Source organism: Oncorhynchus gorbuscha, unplaced genomic scaffold (genome assembly GCF_021184085.1).
Source record: "Oncorhynchus gorbuscha isolate QuinsamMale2020 ecotype Even-year unplaced genomic scaffold, OgorEven_v1.0 Un_scaffold_922, whole genome shotgun sequence".
Classification (NCBI taxonomy): Eukaryota; Metazoa; Chordata; class Actinopteri; order Salmoniformes; family Salmonidae; genus Oncorhynchus; species Oncorhynchus gorbuscha.
Window position 1 is genome coordinate 35,001 of NW_025745880.1, and position 7,500 is coordinate 42,500.

The window sequence follows — 7,500 nt, forward strand, 5'->3', positions numbered from 1 at the left end:
CAGGGTGAGGGGAGGCAGGGCGAGGGGAGGCAGGAGAGGCGAGGCGAGGCAGGGTGAGGGGAGGCAGGGCGAGGCAGGGTGAGGGGAGGCAGGGGAGGCAGGGCGAGGCAGGGGAGGCAGGGCGAGGCAGGGGAGGCAGGGCGAGGCAGGGGAGGCAGGGGAGGCAGGAGAGGCAGGGGAGGCAGGGCGAGGCAGGGGAGGCGAGGCAGGGGAGGCAGGGCGAGGCAGGGGAGACAGGGCGAGGCAGGGGAGGCAGGGCGAGGCAGGGCGAGGCAGGGGAGACAGGGCGAGGCAGGGGAGACAGGGCGAGGCGAGGCAAGGCAGGGGAGGCCGATGGTAACCCAGACTACTGTCTGAGGCCTGGAGGTCGATGGTAACCCAGACTACTGTCTGAGGCCTGGAGGTCGATGGTAACCCAGACTACTGTCTGAGGCCTGGAGGTCGATGGTAACCCAGACTACTGTCTTAGGCCTGGAGGTCGATGGTAACCCAGACTACTGTCTGAGGCCTGGAGGTCGATGGTAACCCAGACTACTGTCTGAGGCCTGGAGGTCAATGGTAACCCAGACTACTGTCTGAGGCCTGGAGGTCGATGGTAACCCAGACTACTGTCTTAGGCCTGGAGGTCGATGGTAACCCAGACTACTGTCTGAGGCCTGGAGGTCGATGGTAACCCAGACTACTGTCTGAGGCCTGGAGGTCCCTTGACAGAACTGACAGGATAATACCACACCCACACAGACACCTACGCACTCTCCCCACCTACGCACTCTCCCCACCTACGCACTCTCCCCACCTACGCACTCTCCCCACCTACGCACTCTCCCCACCTACGCACTCTCCCCACCTACGCACTCTCCCCACCTACGCACTCTCCCCACCTACGCACTCTCCCCACCTACGCACTCTCCCCACCTACGCACTCTCCCCACCTACGCACTCTCCCCACCTACGCACTCTCCCCACCTACGCACTCTCCCCACCTACACACTCTCCCCCACCTACACACTCTCCCCACCTACACACTCTCCCCACCTACACACTCTCCCCACCTACACACACTCTCCCCACCTACACACTCTCCCCACCTACACACTCTCCCCACCTACACACTCTCCCCACCTACACACTCTCCCCACCTACACACTCTCCCCACCTACGCACTCTCCCCACCTACACACTCTCCCCACCTACACACTCTCCCCACCTACACACTCTCCCCACCTACACACTCTCCCCACCTACACACTCTCCCCACCTACACACTCTCCCCACCTACACACTCTCCCCACCTACACACTCTCCCCACCTACACACTCTCCCCACCTACACACTCTCCCCACCTACACACTCTCCCCACCTACACACTCTCCCCACCTACACACTCTCCCCACCTACACACTCTCCCCACCTACACACTCTCCCCACCTACACACTCTCCCCACCTACACACTCTCCCCACCTACGCACTCTCCCCACCTACGCACTCTCCCCACCTACGCACTCTCCCCACCTACGCACTCTCCCCACCTACGCACTCTCCCCACCTACGCACTCTCCCCACCTACGCACTCTCCCCACCTACGCACTCTCCCCACCTACGCACTCTCCCCCACCTACGCACTCTCCCCACCTACGCACTCTCCCCACCTACGCACTCTCCCCACCTACGCACTCTCCCCACCTACGCACTCTCCCCACCTACGCACTCTCCCCACCTACGCACTCTCCCCACCTACGCACTCTCCCCACCTACGCACTCTCCCCACCTACACACTCTCCCCACCTACACACTCTCCCCACCTACGCACTCTCCCCACCTACGCACTCTCCCCACCTACACACTCTCCCCACCTACACACTCTCCCCACCTACACACTCTCCCCACCTACACACTCTCCCCACCTACACACTCTCCCCACCTACACACTCTCCCCCCACCTACACACTCTCCCCACCTACACACTCTCCCCACCTACACACTCTCCCCACCTACACACTCTCCCCACCTACGCACTCTCCCCACCTACGCACTCTCCCCACCTACGCACTCTCCCCACCTACACACTCTCCCCACCTACACACTCTCCCCACCTACACACTCTCCCCACCTACACACTCTCCCCACCTACACACTCTCCCCACCTACACACTCTCCCCACCTACACACTCTCCCCACCTACACACTCTCCCCACCTACACACTCTCCCCACCTACACACTCTCCCCACCTACACACTCTCCCCACCTACACACTCTCCCCACCTACACACTCTCCCCACCTACACACTCTCCCCACCTACACACTCTCCCCACCTACACACTCTCCCCACCTACACACTCTCCCCACCTACACACTCTCGGTTGTCGGGGGCTCAGGGATGGTTGTCAGGGGCTCAGGGGATGGTTGTCAGGGGCTCAGGGGATGGTTGTCGGGGGCTCGGGGATGGTTGTCGGGGGCTCGGGGATGGTTGTCGGGGGCTCAGGGATGGTTGTCAGGGGCTCAGGGGATGGTTGTCAGGGGCTCAGGGGATGGTTGTCGAGAGCTCAGAGTTAGTGTGTCGGGGGCTCAGGGATGGTTGTCAGGGGATGGTTGTCAGGGGCTCAGGGGATGGTTGTTGAGAGCTCAGAGTTAGTGTGTCGGGGCTCAGGGATGGTTGTCAGGGGCTCAGGGGATGGTTGTCAGGGGCTCAGGGGATGGTTGTCAGGGGCTCAGGGGATGGTTGTCAGGGGCTCAGGGGATGGTTGTCGGGGGGTTCAGGGATGGTTGTCAGGGGCTCAGGGGATGGTTGTCGGGGGCTCAGGGGATGGTTGTCGGGGGCTCAGGGATGGTTGTCGGGGGCTCAGGGGATGGTTGTCGGGGGGCTCAGGGATGGTTGTCAGGGGCTCAGGGGATGGTTGTCGGGGGGCTCAGGGATGGTTGTCGGGGGGCTCAGGGATGGTTGTCGGGGGGCTCAGGGGATGGTTGTCGGGGGGCTCAGGGATGGTTGTCAGGGGCTCAGGGGATGGTTGTCGTGGGGACAGGGGATGGTTGTCGGGGGCTCAGGGGATGGTTGTCGTGGGGACAGGGGATGGTTGTCAGGGGCTCAGGGGATGGTTGTCGGGGGGTTCAGGAATGGTTGTCAGGGGCTCAGGGGATGGTTGTCGGGGGGCTCGGGGGATGGTTGTCGAGAGCTCAGAGTTAGTGTGTCGGGGGCTCAGGGATGGTTGTCAGGGGATGGTTGTCAGGGGCTCAGGGGATGGTTGTTGAGAGCTCAGAGTTAGTGTGTCGGGGGCTCAGGGATGGTTGTCAGGGGCTCAGGGGATGGTTGTCAGGGGCTCAGGGGATGGTTGTCAGGGGCTCAGGGGATGGTTGTCGGGGGGCTCAGGGGATGGTTGTCGGGGGGTTCAGGGATGGTTGTCAGGGGCTCAGGGGATGGTTGTCGGGGGGCTCAGGGGATGGTTGTCGGGGGCTCAGGGGATGGTTGTCGGGGGCTCAGGGGATGGTTGTCGGGGGCTCAGGGGATGGTTGTCGGGGGGCTCAGGGGATGGTTGTCGGGGGCTCAGGTGATGGTTGTCAGGGGCTCAGGGGATGGTTGTCAGGGGCTCAGGGGATGCTTGTCAGGGGATGGTTGTCAGGGGCTCAGGGGATGGTTGTCAGGGGCTGGTTGTCGGGGCTTAGGGATGGTTGTCGGGGCTTAGGGATGGTTGTCAGGGTTTCAGGGGATGGTTGTCGGGGGCTCAGGTGATGGTTGTCGGGGGCTTAGGGATGGTTGTCGGGGGCTTAGGGATGGTTGTCAGGGGCTCAGGGATGGTTGTCGGGGGCTCAGAGTTAATGTGTCAGGGTGGCTACCTTACCTTGACCTTCTCTTGAAGCTTTCCGAGCCGCACGGTGTCCTCCACAATCCTGCTGATCACCCCCTGCTTGTCGTGCTCTAGGGACGAGGCCTGCGGAGGGAGAGAGGAGACAGGGAGGGTTACGGATCTGGGAGAGGAGTAGAGGAGGAGAGCGAGAGAGGGATGAGGAGGGAGGGAGAGCGAGAGAGGGATGAGGAGGGAGGGAGAGCGCGAGAGGGATGAGGAGGGAGGGAGAGCGAGACAGAGGTATGAGAAGGGAGGGATGAGGAGGAAGGGAGACTGAGCGAGAGAGGGATGAGGTGGGAGGGAGGGAGAGTGAGAGAGGGAGGGAGGGAGAGCGAGAGAGGGATGAGGAGGGAGGGAGAGCGAGAGAGGGAGGGAGGGAGAGCGAGAGAGGGATGAGGAGGGAGGGAGAGCGAGAGAGGGATGAGGAGGGAGGGAGAGCGAGAGAGGGATGAGAAGGGAGGGAGAGCGAGCGAGAGAGGGATGAGAAGGGAGGGAGAGCGAGCGAGAGAGGGATGAGGAGGGAGGGAGAGCGAGCGAGAGAGGGATAAGGAGGGAGGGAGAGCGAGAGAAGGATGAGGAGGGAGCGAGGGAGGGATGAGGAGGGAGCGAGGGAGAGAGAGCGAGCGAGAGAGGGATGAGGAAGGAGATAGGGATGAGGAGGGAGCGAGAGAGGGATGAGGAGGGAGAGTGAGAGGGATGAGGAGGGAGAGTGAGAGAACGATGAGGAGGGAGGGAGGAATGACGGGAGGGAGGGATAAGGAAGGAGGCGGAGCGAGAGAGAGAGAGATAAGGAAGGAGGGAGAGAGAGGGAGGGAGGGAGGGATAAGGAAGGAGGGAGAGAGAGGGAGGGAAAAGGAAGGAGGGAGGGAGGAATGAGGGGAGGGAGGAATGAGGGGAGGGAGGAATGAGGGGAGGGAGGAATGAGGGGAGGGAGGGAGATAGGTTCATTAACAAGATAACCAGATTATGCTAACCAGCTACAGTAACAAGATAACCACATAATGCTAACCAACTACCCCCAGTCAGTCAGTCAGTCAGTCAAACACAGTCAGTCAGCCTAACAGCCCCCCCAGTCAGTCTAACAGCCCTCCCCCTCAGTCAGTCAGTCAGTCAGTCTAACACAGTCAGTCAGTCTAACAGCCCCCCTCCCCCCAGTCAGTCAGTCTAACAGCCCCCCAGTCAGTCTAACAGCCCTCCCCCTCAGTCAGTCAGTCAGTCTAACACAGTCAGTCAGCCTAACAGCCCCCCCAGTTAGTCTAACAGCCCCCCCCCCTCCCCCCAGTCAGTCAGTCTAACACAGTCGGTCAGCATCACAGCCACCCCCCCAGTCAGTCTAACAGCCCTCCCCAGTCAGTCTAACAGCCCTCCCCAGTCAGTCAGTCTAACAGTCAGTCAACATCACAGCCACCCCCCCAGTCAGTCAGTCTAACACAGTCAGTCAGCCTCACAGCCACCCCCCCACCCCCAGTCAGTCTAACAGCCCTCCCCCCAGTCAGTCAGTCTAACACAGTCAGTCAGCCTCACAGCCACCCCCCACCCCCAGTCAGTCTAACAGCCCTCCCCCAGTCAGTCAGTCTAACACAGTCAGTCAGTCTAACAGCCCCCCAGTCAGTCTAACAGCCCTCCCCCCAGTCAGTCAGTCTAACACAGTCAGTCAGTCAGTCTAACAGCCCCCCCCCGCCCCCAGTCAGTCTAACAGCCCTTCACAGAATAGTCAGCCTGTCTACCGGCCCCACCCTAGTCAGTCTGCCTAACAGCCCTCCACAGAGTAGTCAGTCAGTCTAACAATCGTCGTCCCCCCCCAGTCAGTCAGTCTAAAAGATTCTTGTTCGTGTGGCATTGTAGCCTAGTGGTTAGAGTGTTGGACTAGTAACCGAAAGGTTGCAAGTTCAAATCCCCGAGCTGACAAGTTACAAATCTGTCGTTCTGCCCCTGAACAGGCAGTTAACCCACTGTTCTAGGCCGCCATTGAAAAAATAATTTGTTCTTAACTGACTTGATAAATAAAGGTCAAAAAGATCAGAGACATGTGTCGAGGACATGGATCAATGAACTGTATGTTACGACATAGAGACTACTGCCACTGAGACACACTTCCAACAGACCGACAACTTAGACTCCAGAGTCCAGGTTCGGCTGGCAGGACCAACTCGTCTGGACTCCAGAGTCCAGGTTCAGCTGGATGGACCAACTCGTCTGGACTCCAGAGTCCAGGTTCAGCTGGCAGCACCAACTCGTCTGGACTCCAGAGTCCAGGTTCAGCTGGATGGACCAACTCATCTGGACTCCAGACGAGTATTTATTCTCGAAGCGCGCTGCCATGTAACCACGAACAACAGTTTATATACAAAATATGACGTCATAGGTCATAAAATATTCTGTCTCCCAACAGTTCAAATGTTAATTCGCGATAATTTCAGAAGGTTTTTCATCCATCATCCTTCAGCAGACAGTCCCAGCTAATGGAAAACCTAAGAAAACACACAATGTCTTATCTGATCATTCCAGTGCTAAGTTGAGTCGGTTCAAACATAGGTTAATGACCCTTTCTGCTTACTGAACAAAAAACACTTCCAATCTTCTCCAACCAGGCTGGAATGCTATTTATTTAGTGTAATTACCCCCCTGTTTCAGGCTCCACAATCCCTCACTTATGAATTCATATTGTTCTGTTTGTACAGTTCTGTTTAAAATGGGGTATTGTTTAGTCATTTATTCATAAAATTCCTATCAACTCCCTGTTCACCCACGACTGCTTGGCCAAGCACGCCTCCAACTCAATAATCAAGGTTGCAGACGACACAACAGTAGTAGGCTTGATTACCAACAATGACAAGACAGGCTACAGGGAGGAGGTAGGCACTCTGGGAGTGTGGAAAATAACTTCTAACTCAACGTCAACAAAACAAAGGAGATGATCGTGGACTTCAGGAAACAGCTGTCATGACGTTGGCCTGAGGGGTAGGTTTATGACAGTCATAAATACCTCTTCCCCTTTTTCCTCTCTCTACCCAACTGAGGTTACATTTGCAAACCCCTTGGTTAACATAGGAACATCAGGAGGTGGGGGAAATGAAATATATTCTGGTAATCCGACCAATTGAACATATGCGGTGGTACTTAATGAATATGATGTCAGTTCGGTTGTCATCTGAGACATTCTCATCAATGATAAGATGACAAACTCTACAGTGGAAAGTCTACACATCAGAGTTATCAGATTCACATGGAATTGTTGTTCAATTTAAATGTTTGAATATGAAATTATTCCTGATGGGATGAAATGTGATTTTTAGCTTCTAAAATGTGAGATTTGGGTTTTCAGAAGGTTAGGGCTCTGCTCAATCAGTGGCCCCGCCCCTGTGAAGGGACATGGGCTAGAAAACTTTTCAAACACTCCTCCTCTCCCTTCAAAGCCTTGAAGACAGTATAACCTCCTGTTCTAAGGATGTGAGGACGACGGTCCGATGTCAGAATGGTTCAGATATGAACTACAGAACATCAGCGTGAACTTTGGTTGCGAATGGTATGAACTTTGAACTCTTATTCACTACAGAAGTGATACCTCCGAGCCGTTGAGTTAGCAACAGCAGCTGCAAACACAGGTTAGGAAGGAACAGACAGAGTATCCCGTCTACCACAACGACGTTACTACAAG

The 7,500-nt window shown here is 57.1% G+C and overlaps 1 pseudogene; it reads right to left on the minus strand.

Moving 5' to 3' along the window:
- The window catches only part of LOC124020807, a 105,449-nt pseudogene that overhangs the window by 27,979 nt on the left and 69,970 nt on the right, over nt 1-7,500 (minus strand).